The sequence below is a fragment of the Carassius gibelio genome, chromosome B22 (genome assembly GCF_023724105.1).
Source record: "Carassius gibelio isolate Cgi1373 ecotype wild population from Czech Republic chromosome B22, carGib1.2-hapl.c, whole genome shotgun sequence".
In the NCBI taxonomy this organism is placed as follows: Eukaryota; Metazoa; Chordata; class Actinopteri; order Cypriniformes; family Cyprinidae; genus Carassius; species Carassius gibelio.
The window spans coordinates 38,911,022-38,933,521 of NC_068417.1; the positions used below are offsets into that span (position 1 = coordinate 38,911,022).

The window sequence follows — 22,500 nt, forward strand, 5'->3', positions numbered from 1 at the left end:
TTTTTTCTTCAACTCCATTATTAGTTCCAGTACCTTCAGTTGTTTGTAGTTCTATTTTTCTGTCTTGTCCATTGGTTTTTCCATCTGGTTTTCTCCTTGAAACCACCTTTGCCCAAGTCTCATTCCTGCTTTCAGCATTCCCTTCATTCATATTCCTTTCCATCTCGTCAGCAATATATCCAGATTCTCTGATCCCCATCTCATGTCCATTTGACAGTCCGTGTCCTTTGTCCATTAAATCTGTCATTTTGTTATATGAAACCCCAAACAGTATAAACTGTTTGGGGTTAAAAAAAACACTAACTAATATAAACTCAACACAAACAAAAAAACAAACCAACTAATAAAACTAAACCAAACTACAAAATGGAAGAGCCTCTCTCTTCCTACTACTGCCAGCTCACTTCCTGTTGCACTCTAGCGCCCTCAGATTGGTTTGGCCGTAAGCGAAGACTTCTGCAAAGAGAGGGCTATTTAAAGAGCAGCCAATCTAATCGCCAGTACATTATATAAGTAGGAAAGAAAACCCAAAAGCTTAAAGCACCTGGTATTCCTAGGCAGTCTCTCATCAAAGTACTAACCAGACCTAAACCTGCTAAGATTCAGAGATCGGGCATTGACTCTATTATTTGGCAAAATTATTATATACTAAGTGAAAAATTTCCAAAAAGCTTACAGCACCTGGTATTCCCAGGCGGTCTCCCATCCAAGTACTAACCAGACCTAAACCTGCTAATATTCAGAGATCGGGCATTGACTCTATTATTTGGCAAAATTATTATATACTAAGTGAAAAATTTCCAAAAAGCTTACAGCACCTGGTATTCCCAGGCGGTCTCCCATCCAAGTACTAACCAGACCTAAACCTGCTAAGATTCAGAGATCGGGCATTGACTCTTTTTTTATTTTTTTATTTTTTATTTTTTTTGTTATGAAAGATTATTATATAATTCGTGAAATTTTCCAAAAAGATTAAAGCACCTGGTATTCCCAGGCAGTCTCCCATCCATGTACTAACCAGGCCCAAACTTGCTAATATTCAGAGATCGGGTATTGACTCTATTTTTTGGCAAAATTATTATATACTAAGTGAAAAATGTCCAAAAAGCTTACAGCACCTGGTATTCCCAGGCGGTCTCCCATCCAAGTACTAACCAGGCCCAAACCTGCTTAGCTTCCGAGATCAGACGAGATCGGGCATAGCCAGGTTGGTATGGCCGTAAGCGAAGACTGCTGCAAAGAGAGGGCTATTTAAAGACCAGCGAATCTAATTGCCAGTACATTATATAAGTAGGAAAGAAAACCCAAAAGATTAAAGCACCTGGTATTCCTAGGCAGTCTCTCATCAAAGTACTAACCAGACCTAAACCTGCTAAGATTCAGAGATCGGGCATTGACTCTTTTTTTTTGTTTTTTTTTTGTTTTTAATGAAAGATTATTATATAATTCGTGAAATTTTCCAAAAAGATTAAAGCACCTGGTATTCCCAGGCAGTCTCCCATCCATGTACTAACCAGGCCCAAACCTGCTAATATTCAGAGATCGGGCATTGACTCTGTTTTTTGGCAAAATTATTATATACTAAGTGAAAAATGTCCAAAAAGCTTAAAGCACCTGGTATTCCCAGGCGTCTCCCATCCAAGTACTAACCAGGCCCAAACCTGCTTAGCTTCCGAGATCAGACGAGATCGGGCATAGTTTTTTTTTTTTTTTTTTTTTTTATTGAAACAATTCCATCATACATAATTCTTCTTACAGTTTTCACATTGAAACATTATATTTTCTTCAAAATAAAAACACATATAATATATTACGCCTCTCCTAAAAACAGAAATTTACATTCCAAATAAAACCAATTGTTAAAAGTCCTCTTGCTTAGGCAACGTTATTTTGTATTTTTTAAATGTGTACAGAACATCAGTGGGAAACATCTTATGAAACGTATCCATTTTTTTCTCCATTTCAAAATATGTAAACAAGGTTTGCCCATAATTTTCCACCAGTCCTTTAAACACCATCCATACATCTGCTACATAATTTCTATTTTTTGCCACGTTCCTCCTTTTCCATATTGCATTTTTTACTAAAACCATCAATAGATTAATCACTTTTTTGTTTGTAATATTTTCATTCAAACCAAACATTAAGATTGTATTCCAGTTGAAAACATCTTCATTCCCTCTTAAATCTTTCACAAGTTCTTTTGTTTTGTCAAAAAATTCTTTCAGTTTTTCACAATATAGAAACAGGTGCAAGATCCCCTCATCCTCTTTAAAACAGACCTTACATACAGCATCTGGCTCCATACCTATTTTGCACAATCTCATTCCAGTAAAAATAACATTGTGTCTAATAAAATAGTCCAAAACTTCCAGGTCAGTATCTAAGAAATCCCATCTTATATTTTTCCATACATCCTTCTCTTGAATTCCATCGAAATGTCTTAACCAAAAATCATTGACTTTTGGCTTTTTAAAAACAGACAAATTAAAATACTGATAAAACATTTTCACATTACATGATTTCAAACACACCTCTTTGTCATTCAATTTTAAAAATACTTCCATTTTATTCTCCCCGCTCCCACCATCTTGAATCATTTCCAACCAGTCCTCTGGAATTTTACTTTTAACCTCTTCATATTGTTTTCTTAACACATCCACATTGTACTCTTCTTTTGCTTCTTCCATTGCATCTATAATTACTTGTATGGGTAAAAAACCTTCTTTGAATTCATATAAAATGTCCCTTACTTTTAAAATGCCCACATCTACCCACTTCTTAAAATAAAGTTCTTTTCCTTGTGTCCCAATCTTTTTGTTTAAAAATAAAGGTTGATTTAAAACGATTCCCCTTCCAACAGGTTTAAAATCCACCTTTGCTAAAAAAGACCCCCAAGCGCTTAAAACTTCCTTGTAAAATTCTGGTATTCCTTGTATCATCCAGTTCTTCAGTTTCATCCATAAAATATTGTCTCCGATTTGTAAATTTCCACACTTATTCAAATAAAACTCCATAGTTCCCTTCCATTCTTCTTTATTTTCATCATCTAAATATTTCTTGACCACTTTTACCCTCATACTCTTCATTTTTTGTTCCAGATCTACTAGTCCCATCCCTCCCTCCTCTACCGGCCCAATCAAAGTGTTGTAAGCAATTCTTCGGGGTTTTTTTTCCCATAAAAACTCTAAAATGGATTTTTTTATTCTTTGTCTCACCCACAGCGGGATTGATGCTACATGTAAAACGTACCACATTTTTGATAACATTAAAACATTTACTATTAAAATCTTTCCTTTTAAATTTAAAAACCTGTTTCTCCAAAAGACCAACCTTCTTTCCATCCCATCCACTATTTCCCCCCACATATTATCCTGTACATTCTTTTCATTTTTCCCTAAAAGCACACCTAAAATCTTAAATTCCTGCACTTCTGTGAAACTCCAACACCCCGTTAAAACCCTCCCAAATCTCATGTATTCAGTTTTCTCTTCATTTATCTTTGCTCCTGACCCTTGACAATACAAATTGATTTTATCCATTACATTTTTAACACTCTGCAAATTTTCCACTATTATTGTAGTGTCATCAGCATACTGGTAGATCTTATTTAGCTCCTTTCCTCTATTTATTTCAATTCCTTTTATTTCTTTACAGTTTTTAACTATCAGTCCTAAAGGCTCTGCCACTAAAGAATATAATTGCGCTGATAACGGGCATCCTTGTCTTATAGATCTAGTTAAAATAAAAGGCTCTGTTAAAAAAACATTACACTTTACTTTTGTTAATGCATCTTTGTATAAAATTTTTAACCACTTTATAAAATTCTCCCCAAAACCAAACTGCTCTAAAATCGAAAATAAAAATCCATGCTCTACTCTATCGAAAGCTTTTTCAAAGTCTAAACTAATAAAATAACCATTTTTGCCTTCTCCACTGACATAACTTATCCCATCTCTTATACTGTTTGTTATATCAGCTATGTCTCTTCCAATTACTCCATATGCCTGATTTGTCTCTATTATACTCGGTAAAACATTTTTCAATCTGTTTGCTAAAACCTTTGCTAAAATCTTCAAGTCAGTATTTAACATGGTTATTGGTCTAAAATTCTTTAAAAGTGTCTTATCACCCTTTCTTTTATATATTATTTTCATCAAACCCATACTCATTTTTTGATTGAAAGCCTCTTTTTTAAAAACCTCCTCATATACTTCTTGTAGAATCAAACTTATTTTATCCTTAAAAACTTTATAAAACTCATTACCTATCCCATCTATACCAGGACTTTTCTTGTTTTTCAAATTATTTATTGCTTGTGTTATTTCATCTAGCTTTATTTCTCTATCGCATTCCATTTTGTCTGCCACCTCCACTCTTTTTGTTATTTGTTGTAATAATACATTTCTCATTTTTCCATCTGTATCTTTAGTTTTAAATAATTCTTCATAATAGCTTCTTACTACTTCCAAAATTCCTTTTGTTTCCTTAATTACCTCACCGTTTTTATTTTTCAATTCTTTTATCATTTCCGATTTTGCTTTCCCCCTTTCTAGGTTAAAGAAGAACCTGGTGCATTTTTCTCCTTCTACTGTATATTTTGCTCTACTTCTTAGCATTGCTCCATTACATTTACTTTCCTCAAATTTCTTCAATTCCTCCTCCATTACTATAACATTTTGCACATTTACCTCCTCCTTATTTAATTCTTCCTTTAATTTATCTCTTATCTCTTTTTCTTTAGCCCTTTTCACTTTCTGGATCAACCTGCTATACTTAATTGAATATTTTTTTATTTCATATTTTACATTCTCCCACCACAATCTCTTGTCTTCCCAATACATTCCATTTTCTTTTTCTTCTTCTATTATATTTTCAATCCCTTGTTTGTAACTTTTATTTTTTAAAAGTTCTGTGTTTAAAATCCAAACTCCAGGTCCCTTAATTTCATCTTTAAAATTCATTCTCATTAAAACCATTTTATGATCACTCAAAGAAGTTTCCTTATAAGTTACATCCTCTATAAAATAGGTTAGGTTTCTTGTACATAAAAAGTGATCTATTCTTGTTTGACATAAAAAATTACCGACTAGCTGTTTTCTAGAAAATTCTCTTTTCTTTTCATGCCTCTCTCTCCATACATCTATCATATTTTTTCCCTCCATCAAACCTCTTAATTCTTTTCTCCCTGTATCTGACTTAAAAACCATTCCATCAGCCATATCTCTCTTACTAAAAACCGTATTAAAATCACCCACCATTATTATTTTTACCCATCCTTCTATCAAGTCTTTTAAAACAGTAAAAAACATAGTCTTTTCTTTTTCTTCATTTGGCGCATGTAGGTTGATTAAATTAAATTCTTCATTTCCATATTTAATTTTTACCCCTATACATTTCCCTTTTTTATCATCATAGATAAGTTCCCCTTCTATTTCCTTGTTTTTTCTTATTAATATAGCTACCCCTCTTCCCATTTGTCCTTCTCCGTTATTAAAAAAGATTTCTCCATCCCATCTCTTCTTAAAAACATCCATTACACCCCTTCTCCAGTTTGTTTCTTGCAATAAAATAATATCCTCATTTTTACACAGTTCTTTTAGTTTTTCAAATTTCATTTCATTCAACAGTCCCCTAGCATTAAAAACAACAACACTTAAAACCATAAAATATAATAAAACAAGCATAAAACCCATTTTCTCAGTCCACGCTCTCAGAGACTTTCAACACTTCATACCTATTTACATTTACTAGAGGGTTCTCTTGTGTCACTTTTTTCCTAGCCTTATCCAGGTTCGGTCTTACCTTGGGCAATCTTCTTCTTTTGAGGCCTTTTACTTCAGTGTCTACATCCTCATTACTTTCCTCACTCTCTTTGTCTTCTTGATAGTTTTTCTCCATTTTGTCCAATGCACTGTCCAGTACCCTTTCGGTTTCTTGCACTGGTGCCAATTTTCCTCCTTCCATTTGAGTCTGCATCCTTTGTTCGTTGTCGTCCTCTCCTTGTCCATTACTGTTCTCTTTATTCCCACCGTCCTGCGTTCCTTCCTCCTCTTCCTCCATCTCCTTGCCTTCATCTCTCTCATACACCTGCTTTCCCTCCTGCTCCTCTTGATTTTGGTTGTTTTCCATCCAGCACTCACACTTATTCAAAACTCTCCTGCAGTCCGGGCAACTCACCGCTCTGCAGTCTCTTGCGAAGTGGCCCCTTTCCAGGCACTTGTAACACGTAAATTCTGGGCAGTCCTTTACCATGTGGTCTGGGCTCATGCACAGTCTACAGGTCTTCACTTGGTTACTGTGCACCACCCAAAAAAACTGTGGACCTTCTGCTGTCTCCATCTTGGTGCTGTAGGGCAGGGAGGCCACCTCTTTGGGGAACCGCACTTTAATATACCTTGTCCCATCTTCGATGCTGGTGCCTGGGTATGTCCTCCTCCTGATGTTAGAGACTGGGGTTACCCCCCATCCCTCTAGCTTCTTTAGGATGTCCTCATCATTCACATAGGCAGGCAGGTGCATAAATGAGACAACATAGTCCCTGTTTTGCAGCCTTTTCACCTCACAGTTTATTCCCTTAACCGTCAGTCCATTGGTTAATTCATCTGCATCCTCCTCATTCTCTAAGGTAATTTCATATTCCTTTGTTAGCCTTGGTCTCACAGCCAGAATTTTTCCCAGCGATCGCTTTAATAATGTCTTCTGCCTTTGCGTCCTGAACATGCAATAATTCCACAATCACTGTTGCTTCCTTCATATAAACTCTTTTTGCAGCACCTCTTCTTTCATCTTTATCCATTCCGTTTCCTTCTCGTCGTTGATTTTCCAGTCCAGGTTCTTTTTGCCTTTGTGTCCCTCCTTCCATTGCTTTGTCCGTCACCAAAGATTCATCCATTTTTAACATAAACAACCTATTAGACTTACTTTCCCCCCAAACAGCATACGCTGTTGGGAAGATAAAACTAAACAAAAAAATAAAAAACAAAACAAAACAAAAACTCCTAAAACAAACACAAAAAGATTAAATACAAACAAGCTTAGGTGAGCCTTCCTCACCCTCTACTGCCACGTCACTTCCTGTGAGCACTCTATCGCCCCCAGGTTGGTATGGCCGTAAGCGAAGACTGCTGCAAAGAGAGGACTATTTAAAGACCAGCCAATCTAATCACCAGTACATTATATAAGTAGGAAAGAAAACCCAAAAGATTAAAGCACCTGGTATTCCTAGGCAGTCTCTCATTAAAGTACTAACCAGACCTAAACCTGCTAAGATTCAGAGATCGGGCATTGACTCTATTATTTGGCAAAATTATTATATACTAAGTGAAAAATTTCCAAAAAGCTTACAGCACCTGTTATTCCGAGGCGGTCTCCCATCCAAGTACCAACCAGACCCAAATCTGCTTAGCTTCCGAGATCAGACGAAATAGGGCATAGCCAGGTTGGTATGGCCGTAAGCGAAGACTGCTGCAAAGAGAGGACTATTTAAAGACCGACCAATCTAATCACCAGTACATTATATACGTAGGAAAGAAAACCCAAAAGCTTAAAGCACCTGGTATTCCTAGGCAGTCTCTCATCAAAGTACTACCCAGACCTAAACCTGCTAAGATTCAGAGATCGGGCATTGACTCTTTTTTTTTTTTTTTTTTTTTTTTTTTTTAATGAAAGATTATTATATAATTCGTGAAATTTTCCAAAAGATTAAAGCACCTGGTATTCCCAGGCAGTCTCCCACCCATGTACTAACCAGGCCCAAACCTGCTAATATTCAGAGATCGGGCATTGACTCTATTTTTTGGCAAAATTATTATATACTAAGTGAAAAATGTCCAAAAAGCTTACAGCACCTGGTATTCCCAGGCGGTCTCCCATCCAAGTACTAACCTGGCCCAAACCTGCTTAGCTTCCGAGATCAGACGAGATCGGGTATAGCCAGGTTGGTATGGCTGTAAGCGAAGGCTGCTGCAAAGAGAGGGCTATTTAAAGACCAGCCAATCTAATCGCCAGTACATTATATAAGTAGGAAAGAAAACCCAAAAGCTTAAAGCACCTGGTATTCCTAGGCAGTCTCTCATCAAAGTACTAACCAGACCTAAACCTGCTAAGATTCAGAGATCGGGCATTGACTCTATTATTTGGCAAAATTATTATATACTAAGTGAAAAATTTCCAAAAAGCTTACAGCACCTGGTATTCCCAGGCAGTCTCCCATCCATGTACTAACCAGGCCCAAACCTGCTAAGATTCAGAGATCGGGCATTGACTCTTTTTTTTGTTTTTAATGAAAGATTATTATATAATTCGTGAAATTTTCCAAAAAGATTAAAGCACCTGTTATTCCCAGGCGGTCTCCCATCCAAGTACTAACGAGGCCAAACCTGCTTAGCTTCCGAGATCAGACGAAATCGGGCATATTTTTTTTTTTTTTTTTTAATTAAAATTCTTTTACAAAAAATTTCAATTCATTTACAACATTCCAGGGAACTCAATTTTACAATTCCTTAAAACATTTTGTACATTACCTGAGAACATTTTATAAAAAACATCCATTTTCCTTTCCATCTTACAATACACATATAACAGTTGCAAATATTCTTCCATTCTCTTTTTAAAATATCCCCATATGTCTATTTTACAGTCTTTGTTTCTCACTATGTTTCTTCTTTTCCATATCACATACTTCCCCATTGATATACATAGATTGACCACCTCCTTATTTGTACAATTTTCATTCAGTCCCATTATTATCAACTCATCCCAGTTTGGAATATCTTCCTTTTCTCTTAGTTGATTTATCAAACCTTTTAAAATCTTAAAAAATTATTTCAATTCATCACAATATAAAAACAAATGTAAAAATCCTTCATCCTCTTTTTTTACATACTTTACACAAAGCATTTTGTGTCAAACCAATTTTACATAGTTTCATCTCGGAAAAAACAACTTTATGCCTTATAAAATAATCCAACGCTTCCATTTTTACATCTAAGAACCTCCATTTAACATTCCTCCATATATTATTTTCATCTAATCCAGGAAAATGATCAATCCAAAACTCATTTACTTTTGGTTTTGTGAAAACAGATTCCCTAAAACATGTGTAAAACATCTTCACAGTACAAGAGTTAAAATCATATTCCTTCTTCCCAACTTTAAAAGACACTTCTACTTTCTCTTCCTCTTTTTCCCCACTCTCTATTATTTCAATCCACTCTTTTGGTATTGCTTTCTTTACAACATCATATTGTTTCTTTAAAGTACTGACATTGAAATCCTCTTTTGCTTCTTCTAAAGCATCAATGACAAACTGAAGAGGAAGAAACCCATTTTTATACTCATATAAAATATCTCTTACTCTTTTTATATCTACATCTAGCCACTTTTAAAAAAAACACATCTGTTCCATCTGTAGTAATCTTTGCATTTAAAAACAGAGGTTGATTCAAAATTGTTTCTCTTCCTTGTGGCTTAAAATCAATATGTGGTAAGAAATCCCTCCATGCCTCTAAAACCTCTTTATAAAAATCTGGTATTCCTTTTATCATTCCTTTTTTAACTCTCATCCATAAAATATCATCCCCTATTCTCAAATTTGAACATTTGTTTAAAAAATGTTTCATTATTACTTTCCATTCCTCCATCTTTTCTCTATTTAGATATTTCTTTACAGTTTTCACTCTCATATTCTTCTTCCTCTGCTCAACATCCATTAACCCTAACCCTCCTTCTTCTTGAGAACCAATTAAAGTCTTATGTGCAATTCTAGGAGGCTTATTATTCCATAAAAAATCCAACACAATACCCTTTACTCTCTGTTCCACCCACATTGGCATTGCAGTTACAGATAAATTATACCACATCTTAGAGAGCATTAGACTATTAACAATTAAAACTCTTCCTTTCAACTCCAAATCTCTCACTTTCCAAAAAACTAATCTTCTTTTCATTTCTCCCACAATCTCTTCCCATCTTTTATCTCTTGAACTCTTTTCATCTTTCCCCAAATTTACTCCTAAAATCTTAATTTCTTCCTTTTCATTAAAAGCAATGCAAGCTGGTAATGCTGGCGCTTCTCCAAATCTCATAAAAGCAGTTTTTTCCACATTTATCTTTGCACCTGTTGCTTTACAAAATTTCTGCATGAGTTCCATTGCTATTCTAATGCTCTCTAAATCTTCTATTATCAAGGTGGTATCATCCGCGTACTGAAAAATCTTTTGTCCTTCCCTTCCATTTTCAATATTTATACTTTTTATTCTTTGATCCTTTTTAATCATCATTCCTAGAGACTCTGCGACCAAGGAATACAACTGTGCTGACAATGGACAGCCCTGCCTTATGGATCTAGTTATCTTAAAAGCATCCGTTAAAAAACCATTACATTTAATAAAACTCATTGCATCCTTATACAAGATCTTAATCCATTTTCTAAAATTACCCCCAAAACCAAAACGTTTTAAACTCGCAAATAAAAACTCATGCTCCACCCTATCAAACGCTTTTTCAAAATCCATGCTTATCACATATCCACTCTTCTTTTCTTCATTCATATAACTTATCACATCCCTTATGTTGCTAACTGTATCTGATATATCTCTCCCCTGAACTCCATATGCTTGATTTGATAAAATTATCTTAGGTAACACTCTTTTCAGTCTGTTTGCTAAAATTTTTGCTAAAATTTTAAAATCTACATTTAGCATAGTGATTGGTCTGTAGTTTTTTAAATCCTCCCTTTCCCCTTTTCTCTTGAATATTATTTTCACTAGACCCATTTTCATTGCTTGATTAATCTCTCCCTTTTTAAAAATCTCATCATACACTTGTTTTAGTATTTTCAATAATTTATACTTAAAAGCTTTATAAAACTCATTTGTTATTCCATCCATACCTGGACTTTTATTCACCTTTAATTGATTAATAGCTTCTTCTATCTCTTCTATTTTTATCTCCGCATCACACTCATCTTTGTCTTGATTATTAACTGTAGCTGTTATCGTCTCCAATATACAGTCTTTTTCCCCATCATCTATTCCTTGTGTCTTAAACAATTCTTCATGAAAATCTTTTACCTCCTTTAATATTTCTTTTGTTTCTTTTACTTTCCTTCCATCTTTGCATTTTATTTCTTTTATCGTTTCTGCCTTTTTCCTACTTCTTTCCAGATTAAAAAAGAATTTTGTGCATTTTTCTCCCTCCACAGTATATTTTGCCTTACTTCTTATCATTGCACCTCTATACTTTTCCTCCTGTATTTTACTTAAATCCTCTTCTAACAAAACAACCTTCTGCACATCAATGTCCTCTTTACTTAATTCTTCATTTAATTCTTTTCTGATATTCCTTTCTTTTTGTTTCTTAACTCGTTGTAGAAATTTACAATATTTTATTGTAGATTTCTTTATTTCATATTTTACATTATCCCACCATATCCTTTTGTTTTCTACAAACAAACTACTTTCCTTTTCTTTGTCTATAATTTTTTCTATTTCCATTCTATAAGATTCATTTTTTAAAATCTCTGCATTTAAAATCCAAACTCCTGGCCCCCTCTCCATTTTATTAAAATCCATCAAAATAAACACAAAACTATGATCACTTAATGTTGTTTCCTTATAGTACACCTTTTCAATATATTGCTCTAAAAATCTTGTGTTTAACACATAATCAATCCTTGTTTGGCACAAAAAATTCTCTACTAATTGTCTTCTTGAATATTCTCTTCTTTTTTCATTCCTATCCCTCCATATATCAATTAAGTCATTTTCTTCCATTAAAACATTCAGCTCTTTTCTTGCAGTATCTGTTCTATAAACCATTCCTTCTGCCATATCCATTTTTGCTAAAAACTGTATTGAAATCACCCATTAAAATTACTTTCTTATACTTTAGTGTAAAACTCCTTAAATCATGAAAGAAACTCCTCTTTTCCTTTTCTTCTGTTGGTGCATGTAAGTTGCATAAAACAAAAGTTTCATCCTCACTACTTATTTCTACTGCTAAACATTTTCCATTTCTATCATCAAATACCACATTCCATTTATCCTTCATATACTTATCAATTAAAATTGCTACTCCCCTTCCTTTTCTTCCATCCCCATTATTATATATTATTTCCCCATTCCATCTTTTTTTAAAATCTTCCATTAATTCATCTTTCCAATTTGTTTCTTGTAATACAATTATATTTTCCTCTTTACACATTTCTTTCATTTTTTCAAATTTCACCACATTCAACAAACCTCTTGCATTCCAAGATACAATTCTTAAGACCATTAAGGATAATAAATATTTTAAAATATTCATCATTTCATTTTTCTTCCTCTTCCTCCACTATACTTCTTAAAACCTCACATTTCCCTCTAAATGTAGCTTTTTCTTTCATTTTTTCTTTTCTCTTTCTAGCACAGTCAATATTTGGTTTTACCTTCAGTAGACTTCTTCTTTGCATACGAGTGAATTCTCTATCTCTTTTATATCCTTCAGACTTTTGTTTCTCAGTCTCTTTTTCATCTTCCTCTTGTTCACTCTCCTCTTGTTCTTTTTTATGCTCCAGTTCTCTGCCCTTTAATGAAGTCTCCTCTAGTGTCCTTTCTTCTTCCATCATTTGTTCTTCTTTTTCTCTCTGTGTTCCATTTGTCTCCTCTTCCCTTTCAACTTCTGCCTGCTCACCAACATAATTTTTCTCCTCTTCTTCCACTTCTTTATGAATTTGTCTGCACTCTACCTCGGAGTCAGTCTCTTTGTTTGGTCTCTCCTCATTTACCATCCAACATTCACATTTCACAAGAACTTTGTGGCAATCTGGGCATCTCACTGCATCACAGTCCCGTGCAAAATGGCCATGCTCCTCACATAGGTGACATTTGAAGTCTGGACAGTCTCTTAAGATATGTCCCGGATTCAAACACATACGACAAGTCTTCACCTGTCTGTCATGTATTATCCGGAAAAACTGTGTTCCCTCCGCTGTCTCAAACTTTGTGCTATATGGTAATGAAACCACCTGATCTGGAAACTTAACAGGCACAAATCTCGTTCCATCTTCCACTTCAGTGCCTGGATATAGCCTTCTTTTAATTTGTGATGTTGGATGTACGCCCCAATTATCCAATTTATTAAAAATGTCTTTGTCTTCAAGATAAGCCGGTAGATGCATAAACGATAGAACATATTCCCTTGTCTGTAGTTTTCTAATTACACAATCCTCTCCTTTAATAGTTATTCCGTCCAGTAGAATGTCACACATGTCCTCATTTCTTAAAGTGATTTCATATTCTCTGCCCAGCCTGGGCCATACCGCCAAGATATGTCCTCCTCCAATTTTCTCTGTCACCATCTTGATGATATCCTCAGCTTTTCCATGTTGTACTCCCTCTAAATCAATTATCACGGTTGCTTCTTTTGAATATTTTCTTCCTCTTTCATTTCTTCTGTTATGTTCTCCATTGATTCCTTTGTCCACACTTCGTTGTTTGTCCAGTCCTTTGTCAATATCCGTTTGTATTTCACCAGCCATTTCCATGTCGTTTTCCATAAAATCCGTCCTTTAATCCAAGAGATAAATTAAATCAAAAACAAAAACACCCTCCAGACAGCATTAAGATGCTTGAAGGTGGTTAAAGCAAAACAAACAAACAAAATTATACTTTCAAATCAAAAACTTTAGCAAAACAAAAAATATAAACAAATAAGGGAGAGCCTTCCTCTCCAACTACAGCCCAGTACTTCCTGTCTGACTCAATAGCGCCCTCAGGTTGGTATGGCCGTAAGCGAAGACTGCTGCAAAGACAGGACTATTTAAAGACCAGCCAATCTAATCACCAGTACATTATATAAGTAGGAAAGAAAACCCAAAAGATTAAAGCACCTGGTATTCCTAGGCAGTCTCTCATCAAAGTACTAACCAGTCCTAAACCTGCTAAGATTAAGAGATCGGGCATTGACTCTATCTTTTGGCAAAATTATTATATACTAAGTGAAAAATTTCCAAAAAGCTTACAGCACCTGTTATTCCGAGGCGGTCTCCCATCCAAGTAACAAACAGGCCCAAACCTGCTTAGCTTCCGAGATCAGACAAGATGGGGCATAGCCAGGTTGGTATGACCGTAAGCCAAGACTGCTGCAAAGAGAGGGCTATTTAAAGACCAACCAATGTAATCACCAGTACATTATATAAGTAGGAAAGAAAACCCAAAAGCTTAAAGCACCTGGAATTCCCTGGCGGTCTCCCATCCAAGTACTAACCAGACCTAAACCTGCTAAGATTCAGAGATCGGGCATTGACTTGTTTTTTTTTTTTTGTTTTTTTTAATGAAAGATTATTATATAATTCGTTAAATTTTCCAAAAAGATTAAAGCACCTGGTATTCCCAGGCAGTCTCCCATCCATGTACTAACCAGGCCCAAACCTGCTAATATTCAGAGATCGGGCATTGACTCTATTTTTTGGCAAAATTATTATATACTAAGTGAAAAATGTCCAAAAAGCTTACAGCACCTGGTATTCCCAGGCGGTCTCCCATCCAAGTACTAACCAGGCCCAAACCTGCTTAGCTTCCGAGATCACACGAGATCGGGCATAGCCAGGTTTTTATGGCCGTAAGCGAAGACTGCTGCAAAGAGAGGGCTATTTAAAGAGCAGCCAGTCTAATCGCCAGTACATTATATAAGTAGGAAAGAAAACCCAAAAGCTTAAAGCACCTGGTATTCCTAGGCAGTCTCTCATCAAAGTACTAACCAGACCTAAACTTGCTAAGATTCAGAGATCGGGCATTGACTCTTTTATTTGGCAAAATTATTATATACTAAGTGAAAAATTTCCAAAAAGCTTACAGCACCTGGTATTCCCAGGCGGTCTCCCATCCAAGTACTAACCAGACCTAAACCTGCTAAGATTCAGAGATCGGGCATTGACTCTTTTTTTTTTTTTTTTTTTAATGAAAGATTATTATATAATTCGTGAAATTTTCCAAAAAGATCAAAGCACCTGGTATTCCCAGGCAGTCTCTCATCCATGTACTAACCAGGCCCAAACCTGCTAATATTCAGAAATCGGCATTGACTCTATTTTTTGGCAAAATTATTATATACTAAGTGAAAAATGTCCAAAAAGCTTACAGCACCTGGTATTCCCAGGTGGTCTCCCATCCAAGTACTAACCAGGCCCAAACCTGCTTAGCTTCCGAGATCACACGAGATCGGGCATAGCCAGGTTGGTATGGCCGTAAGCGAAGACTGCTACAAAGAGAGGGCTATTTAAAGACCAGCCAATCTAATCGCCAGTACATTATATAAGTAGGAAAGAAAACCCAAAAGCTTAAAGCAAATGGTATTCCTAGGCAGTCTCTCATCAAAGTACTAACCAGACCTAAACCTGCTAAGATTCAGAGATTGGGCATTGACTCTATTATTTGGCAAAATTATTATATACTATGTGAAAAATGTCCAAAAAGCTTACAGCACCTGGTATTCCCAGGCGGTCTCCCATCCAAGTACTAACCAGACCTAAACCTGCTAAGATTAAGAGATCGGGCATTGACTCTTTTTTTTTTTTTTTTTTTAATGAAAGATTATTATATAATTCGAGAAATTTTCCAAAAAGATTAAAGCACCTGGTATTCCCAGGCAGTCTCCCATCCATGTACTAACCGGGCCCAAACCTGCTAATATTCAGAGATCGGGCATTGACTCTATTTTTTGGCAAAATTATTATATACTAAGTGAAAAATGTCCAAAAAGCTTACAGCACCTGGTATTCCCAGGCGGTCTCCCATCCAAGTACTAACAATGCCCAAACCTGCTTAGCTTCCGAGATCAGACGAGATCAGGCATAGCCAGGTTGGTATTGCCGTAAGCGAAGACTGCTGCAAAGAGAGGGCTATTTAAAGAGCAGCCAATCTAATCGCCAGTACATTATATAAGTAGGAAAGAAAACCCAAAAGCTTAAAGCACCTGGTATTCCTAGGCAGTCTCTCATCAAAGTACTAACCAGACCTAAACCTGCTAAGATTCAGAGATCAGGCATTGACTCTTCTTTTTTTTTTTTTTTAAATGAAAGATTATTATATAATTCGTGAAATTTTCCAAAAGATTAAAGCACCTGGTATTCCCAGGCAGTCTCCCACCGATGTACTAACCAGACCTTAACCTGCTAATATTCAGAGATCGGGCATTGACTCTTTTTTTTTTTTTAATGAAAGATTTTTATATAATTCGTGAAATTTTTCAAAAGATTAAAGCACCTAGTATTCCCAGGCAGTCTCCCACCCATGTACTAACCAGGCCCAAACCTGCTAATATTCAGAGATTGGGCATTGACTCTATTTTTTGGCAAAATTATTATATACTAAGTGAAAAATGTCCAAAAAGCTTACAGCACCTGGTATTCCCAGGCGGTCTCCCATCCAAGTACTAACCAGGCCCAAACCTGCTTAGCTTCCGAGATCAGACGAGATCGGGCATAGCCAGGTTGATATTGCCGTAAGCGAAGACTGCTGCAAAGAGAGGGCTATTTAAAGACCAGCCAATCTAATTGCCAGTAGATTACATAAGTAGGAAAGAAATCCCAAAAGCTTAAAGCACCTGGTATTCCTAGGCAGTCTCTCATCAAAGTACTAACCAGACCTAAACCTGCTAAGATTCAGAGATTGGGCATTGACTTTTTCTTTTTTTTTTCTTTTTTTTTAATGAAAGATTATTATATAATTTGTGACATTTTCCAAAAGATTAATGCACCTGGTATTCCCAGGAAGTCTCCCATCCATGTACTAACCAGGCCCAAACCTGCTAATATTCAGAGATCGGGCATTGACTATATTTTTTGGCAAAATTATTATATACTAAGTGAAAAATGTCCAAAAAGCTTACAGCACCTGGTATTCCCAGGCAGTCTCCCATCCAAGTACTAACCAGGCCCAAACCTGCTTAGCTTCTGAGATAAGACGAGATCGGGCATAGCCTTTTTTTTTCTTTTTTTTATTATTATCAAAAGTATCAAAACAAATACAATTTACATTCAAAATAGAGTTTCATATCCATCACATAACTACATAAACACAAGAACTTGTCCGTCCTATCACCAAAAATTTGCATGTCTACATACATTTATACGTTTAATTATAATGCCATTTTTCCTTTTTGTTTAGAAATGTATGCTTAAACCTCCTTCGTCATCCACACATACAAGTACACATCCATTAATGAAAACTTTTTCAAACAAATCTTGGCTCAGATATTTCCACATTAGAAAGACATTCTTTCTCATCACTGTTTTAAACAACAGATTAATGTCCACTTTTTTCCTTTAAAAATATGCCAAATTCCTTCTTGTCCAAATTGCATATCTTGCATGACTTAAAATGTAATTACACAAATTGACCTTCCAATCTTTACAATTATTACATTCACCAAATAAAAACATTTTCCTCCACTCATCTCCTTCTATCTCTTTTCCCCAGTCCTCCTTTATCAATCTTTTCAATTTTTCATGAAATATGTCTAGCTCTTTACATTCAAAAAATATATGCATTAACGTTTCTGCATCAGTTTTACATACATCACATTCTCAATTAACATTCTTATTAATTTGATGAATCACCACCTTTGTGTATATTCTATTATGTCTTAATTTAAAGTCCAAGTGTTCACACTCCAGTCCATTATACTTCACACTTATGTTTTTCCATATTGACTTTACATTAAATCCTGGAAACATTTTTTGCCACACAGCTTCTGATGCAGGCACCTTAATATCCTTTCCCACAAAAACGTTATATATTGTTTTCGTCGTTATATCTGTCAGACATTTCTTTTCACCATTTTTCCCAATAATAAACATTTTTGGCATTCCCCAGTTTCCCGGTTTAGTTGTCTCTCTCTCAATCATTTCAACCCAAGTCTTGGGCAAGCTTGTTTTAATATTTTCACATACCGAATCCAATTTTGATTTTTCAATTTCGTCATCCCATTCCACCACGTAGTCATAAATTGCTCTATTTGGCATAAAACCTTTCACATATTCATATACCATATCCTTTAATTGTCTTACTCCCGCTTTCATGTATAGTCTATTATAAAACATTTTCCCATTCATTTTTATCTTTGGATTAAGAAAAATTGGCTGCTTGTATATTTGATTTATATTTTCACAATCATATTTCACGTCCATTAAAAACTCTGCCCATGCACTAAATACTTCTTGATAAAATAAGGGTATATTTTCAAACATTGGCTTCTTTAAAGCCATGAATACCCCCTCTTCTCCACATCCACTGCTTTTATCCAAAAAGTCTTCCATGAAACCTTTCCATCCATATTGCACTTTATCATATAAATACTTCTTCATTGTTTTCACTCTTATTGTTTTTCTTTTAACCTCTAAATCAATCAACTTTAATCCTCCTCCTGTGTAGTCTGCTATTAATGTATTTTTTGATATTTTAACCCCTTTCCCTCCCCATAAAAAATTATTAAGAACATCCTTGATCTCATTTACCACCCAAACTGGCAAGTCAAGTGCACCTAATACATAATTACATTTGGTAAGCAACAAGGAGTTAAACACTATTACTTTGCCCCTCAGTGTTAATTCTCTTAATTTCCAAAAGCGTAGCACTTGTTTTATTTTGTTTAAAATCCCTGTCCAAGTAGCATCTCTTGCTTCTTTTGCATTAACTCCTATATTCACTCCTAAAATCCTTGTGTATTCTTTTGTGACTTTAAAATTATTTTCACACCCGCTCATATCTATCTCTCCTATACTCATTATTTCAGATTTTTCAATATTAATTTTTGCTCCTGATGCTTTTCCATAAGTTTCAACATGTTTCATTATTCTTTTTATACTTTCCATATCTCTTACAGTAAATGTTGTGTCATCTGCATACTGGTGAATTAAACTCAATCTCCCATGTGGTACTGGAATTCCTCTTATTTCCCTATCTCTCTTTACCAGTGTCGCTAGGGCTCAACTGATATTGAATACAGCATAGCAGACAGCGGACACCCCTGCCTCACTGATCTTTCTAGTGGAAAATGATCTGTTAAAACACCATTTACTTTTACACAACTTTTTGCATTACAATATAATAAATTTATCCACCTCAGAATCCTCTCCCCAAAACCAAAGTTCCTCATTGCTTGTTCCATAAAACAGTGCTCCACCCTATCAAAGGCTTTGTTTAGATCCATACATAAAAGCAAACCTCCTTCCCTATCATTAACCATACTATCCACTACATCCCTTATTGTGCATATGGTATCTGTAATGTCTCTTCCTGGTATACTGTATGCTTGATTTGGCGATATTATACTTCCCACTACTCCTTTTATTCTTTTGGCTAAGACTTTTGTCAAAATTTTATAATCAGTTTTTAAAAGACTTAAAGGTCTATAATTCCCCAAATTATGAGGACTACCTTTATTTTTATATAGAATATTGATTATGACCAAGCTCATTGATTCTGGTATCTCCCTTCTTTCTTCCATACTCCTGAATACCTTAATCAGTATAGGTGCTAAACTATCTATGAATGTCTTATAGAATTCATGCGTTAAACCATCTGATCCTGGACTTTTATTCGGCTTTGTTTGTCTTATTGCTTCTTTTATTTCTTCAATACATATATCACTGTCACACATAATTCTTTCTACATCAGTTAATCTAGCACTTACTGTATTTAAAACTTCATCCACACATTCTTGTTTTACATTTTCTTTCTTGAAGAGTTTCTTATAAAATAATTCTACCACTTCTATAATTTCTACAAAATCTGTTACCTTTTTCCCTTCTTCATCTTCCAACTTCATTTTGTGCACCTTTCCCCCTCCACCGCATACTGTGCCCTGCTCCTTACTATTGCACCCTCGCACTTTTCCTTTTCAAACAACTCAACTTCACAACTTCAATTTCTGCTTTTATCCTAAAGAAATGTTCTTTTGAGTACTCAGGGTTGTTTTCTATTTTCTCTGCTTCTTTCTCTAACATATTTCCCATGTCCTCCATTTCCCTCATTCTCATAAAATGCCTCTGCTTTGAGTACCTTATACTTCTTTTTTGTATTTTCCCTTTCATTATTTCCCACCACTCACAGACATTCTCTTCAAATAATGAGTTTTCCATTTCACACTTTATACATCTGTAAATACTTTTCCTGTACTCTTCTTCCTTTAACAAAGATGAATTCAGACACCACATCCCCCCACCTCTTGTTTCCTTATTTCCAGCCATCTTTACTGTCATGGCAGCATGATCACTTACTCCAATAAACTTATATCTCACATTTTTCACATAATGTAATATTTCTCTTTTAACTAAACACAGATCTATTTGACTTTGTTTTAAGTTTCCCAGCACCATTTGCCTTCTTGAAAATTCCTTTTTAAATGGGTTCTCCTCTCTCCAGGCATCTACCAAATCCTCACTTTGCATTAATTGGTTTAAAATCCTTCTAGACACATCTGATTTGAAGTTTGCACTTCTAGACACATCTAGTCTTGTGCACCACACATTAAAATCTCCAACCACATTTACCTGTACACAGTGGTTTCATTTGCTCAAAAACTCCTTTTCGTTCGATTTCTACATTAGGTGCATATAAATTAACCAATCTAAAAAGTTCATTGTTGAACATAAAATCTATTCCTAACAGTCTTCCTTTACCATCATTATATATTTCCTTTACCTTATACATTTCACCTTTTTTCATCAGAATCGCCACCCCACAAGCCCTCTGATTTCCATGATTTACATAAATATCATGTTCCCAGATTTTCTTTATATTGACCATTATGTCTTCAGACCAATGTGTCTCTTGTAAACAAATGACATCTGTTTTAAGCTTTCCAATAACCTGCTCAAACTTATTCATTTCTCTGAGTCCATTACAGTTCATGCAGGCAATGCTCATTATGTCAAACATTGCATATATTACCAGTATTAGACGGAGACAACACATAAAAGAAACTCAAGTTCTTACTTTTTTGCAAAGCATTCTTCACCGCCTTTCATTTTCCTTTTCAGCAACTTGATACTTGCTTCACTTGTGTCCAAATCCTCTTCCAGATTTATCAGTGGAGTCTCCAGAGACTCCTTCACCTCTTCTCTTCTGCTTTCCTTATTCTTTAGGCTTTCTTCTTCTTCTTGTTGCCTTGTTCCTTGTTTTTTCTTTTTCCCTTCATCCCCTTCACTTTTTGCCCCTTTTTTGATTGCCCCTCCGTCTTTCTCTTCCATCCTCTGTACTCTCCCGATACTCCCACTACCGTCCTTTAAGCTTTCAACAAACTCTCTGCTGCTCTCTTTCTCAACAGTCTGTTGTCCAGCAGTTAAATCTCTTTCTCTCCATGCATCCCCTCTTTCCTCTTCCTCCACCGTTAAACTCTCCTCTGACTCTTCATACAGGTCCACGAAGCTTCCCACGCTATCTCCTTCCTCCCGCTCTTCTGAAATTTTGCATACGCAAAATGCATTTCTCATCCTGCAAATGCTACAGTTTCCTTCATTGCATTCCCTTACATAGTGGCCCTGCATTCCACACCGAAAACATTTAAAGTTTGGACAGTCTCTCACTATGTGTCCAGGTTGAATGCACAGACGGCATACTTTAACCAGTCTGTCATGTATGACTCGAAAGTGTTCAGATCCTCCCAACGTCTCAAACTTAGTTGAGTATGGCAGCGATTTAACAGTATCTGTGAACTTGACTTTCAAAAATCTTGTTCCATCAGCAATGTCAGTCCCTGGCAACATTCTCCTTTTAATAGTTGAAACTGCTGACACTCCCCAATCTTTTCGCTTTCCCTTTATCTCCTCATCTTGAATATAAGTCGGCAGATTTAGGAATGAAACCACCATCTCATTATTGCTTATTTCCTTCGCCATCACCCTACTGTTCTTTATCTTTAGCCCATCCAAAATTTTGTTTTTTCCATTCTCTTCTTTCATTGTCAGTTCATATTCTCTTGGATTTTTATATCTGCAACCAATTACCACTCCACATTCTTCTCTTACTTTTTTCAGTAGCTCCATCATTGTAATTCTGTCTTCTCCAACAATCTCCACCAACACAGTTAATCTCTTATCATAGCTTTGTCTTCTTGATTCATTTTCATTTTCTCCCATATTCCATTTACCTTGTCCTTTGTCCATGTTTGTCTTATCAGCCCGTATCATTTATCAACTAAAAAAGGATGAGATCAAGAATAAAGCAAAAAAATCTTCTTCTTTTTTTAAAAATAAAGATACCAAAACAAACCAAAAAGTCTAAATTTTCAAACAAACAATTACACTCCACGTGCTCTCAGCACCACTACTTCCACTTCCTGATTAGCTCAATTGCACCCTCAGGTTGGTATGGCCGTAAGCGAAGACTGCTGCAAAGAGAGGGCTATTTAAAGAGCAGCCAATCTAATCGCCAGTACATTATATAAGTAGGAAAGAAAACCCAAAAGCTTAAAGCACCTGGTATTCCTAGGCAGTCTCTCATCAAAGTACTAACC

The 22,500-nt window shown here is 35.5% G+C and overlaps 6 non-coding genes and 2 pseudogenes across 6 annotated transcripts; all 8 read right to left on the reverse strand.

Annotated features, from left to right (window-relative positions):
- Window positions 1-1,106: 1,106 nt before the first annotated feature.
- LOC127993575 (5S ribosomal RNA) lies at window positions 1,107-1,225 on the reverse strand. The gene has a single exon (XR_008166588.1). It is a non-coding gene; the product is annotated as a 5S ribosomal RNA (ribosomal RNA).
- A 6,115-nt stretch (window positions 1,226-7,340) lies between these two features.
- LOC128007188 (uncharacterized) lies at window positions 7,341-7,459 on the reverse strand (annotated as a pseudogene).
- A 379-nt stretch (window positions 7,460-7,838) lies between these two features.
- LOC128007871 (5S ribosomal RNA) lies at window positions 7,839-7,957 on the reverse strand. Its single transcript, XR_008179617.1, has one exon. It is a non-coding gene; the product is annotated as a 5S ribosomal RNA (ribosomal RNA).
- A 6,041-nt stretch (window positions 7,958-13,998) lies between these two features.
- Window positions 13,999-14,117, reverse strand: LOC128007069 (uncharacterized; annotated as a pseudogene).
- Window positions 14,118-14,491: 374 nt separating this feature from the next.
- On the reverse strand, window positions 14,492-14,610 carry LOC128005791 (5S ribosomal RNA). The gene has a single exon (XR_008178432.1). It is a non-coding gene; the product is annotated as a 5S ribosomal RNA (ribosomal RNA).
- A 506-nt stretch (window positions 14,611-15,116) lies between these two features.
- Window positions 15,117-15,235, reverse strand: LOC127995053 (5S ribosomal RNA). The gene has a single exon (XR_008168017.1). It is a non-coding gene; the product is annotated as a 5S ribosomal RNA (ribosomal RNA).
- A 507-nt stretch (window positions 15,236-15,742) lies between these two features.
- LOC128006293 (5S ribosomal RNA) lies at window positions 15,743-15,861 on the reverse strand. Its single transcript, XR_008178922.1, has one exon. It is a non-coding gene; the product is annotated as a 5S ribosomal RNA (ribosomal RNA).
- Window positions 15,862-16,372: 511 nt separating this feature from the next.
- Window positions 16,373-16,491, reverse strand: LOC127999940 (5S ribosomal RNA). Its single transcript, XR_008172743.1, has one exon. It is a non-coding gene; the product is annotated as a 5S ribosomal RNA (ribosomal RNA).
- Window positions 16,492-22,500: the final 6,009 nt, after the last annotated feature.